The 1,132-nt window shown below is 37.1% G+C and overlaps 1 pseudogene; it reads left to right on the top strand.

Moving 5' to 3' along the window:
* Nucleotides 1–321: 321 nt before the first annotated feature.
* Nucleotides 322–484, top strand: LOC128560447 (uncharacterized; annotated as a pseudogene).
* Nucleotides 485–1,132: the final 648 nt, after the last annotated feature.

The following is a 1,132-nucleotide window of genomic DNA, read 5'->3' as shown; positions in this document are numbered from 1 at the left end:
CCTCCCTGTCCCTTGGTCCCTTTATTTGTACCTGATACAATTTCAGTCTTCTTAAAGGCTCCAGGACTGGTCCTGTGGCCTAACATATGCTCTGTCCTGGGGAATGTTCCAAGTGCACGTGAGAGACTCATGCATCCTGTCACTGTTGGATGCAAAGTTTTGTGAGGTCCATCGGCCTACAGTGCTATCCAAGCCCCATGTCTCCTTATTGATTTTCTGTCTCGAGGATCTGTCTATTATTGAAAGGAGGACAATGAAGTCGCTGAAATTATTTTTTGCTGTCTACCTCTCCCTTCAGATCCTTTAGTATTTACCCTATATAACTTTGTGCAATGGCAGTATCATAGCCAATGAGGGTTATCCAAGGCACAATTACTGTTAATTAAAAACTTTTCCTAATACTCTGTCATGAGGATTTGCAATATAGTTGGCACTGACAATTTTTTTTCTTGGCACCGACAATTTTTGATGATCTCTATGCAGACTGAATTAAAAAAAATAAAAACATTTTTTTAAATAAAAATAAGTTAATATTTACTTTATATATTTAGGTACTCCTGTATTGGGTGCTAATACGCTTACAATTGTTATGTTTTCTTGACATAATTGATTCTTTCATTATTATATAAAACCTTTCTTTGTCTCTAGTGACAATATTTTACTTAAAGTCTCTCTCTTTGTTTCTTTTTCTTTCTTTTCTTTTTTTTTTTTTTTTTTTGTTGTTGTAAATACAGATCCAGTTGCTGTCTTTGGTTTCCATTTACATCGAATACCTTTTTTCAGCCCTTCATTTCTGCCTGTGTGCACTCTTAGAGCTAAAGCTAGTCTCCTGTAGGCTGCATACAGTCCTGTCTAAGTGTTGTTGTTGTTGTTTTCAGTTTTTGGCCAGGGCTGCGTTTGAACCTGACACCTCCGACATATGGGGCTGGCACCCTACTCCTTTGAGCCACAGACGCCGCCCATGTCTAAGTCTTTATTAGTTCAGTCACTCAATGTTGTTTAACTAGAAAATTAATTGCATTTACATAAAAGGTAATTCTTGATAGGTAAGGACTTATTACTGCCATTTTTATTGTTTTCTAATAGCGTTCTAGATACGTTGCCTTTCTGGCTCTCTTGGTATCTCTCTTTG

Source organism: Nycticebus coucang, chromosome 11, assembly GCF_027406575.1.
Source record: "Nycticebus coucang isolate mNycCou1 chromosome 11, mNycCou1.pri, whole genome shotgun sequence".
Classification (NCBI taxonomy): Eukaryota; Metazoa; Chordata; class Mammalia; order Primates; family Lorisidae; genus Nycticebus; species Nycticebus coucang.
The sequence above is the reverse complement of the archived record's forward strand: the minus strand, read 5'-3'. Positions and strand labels throughout refer to the sequence as shown.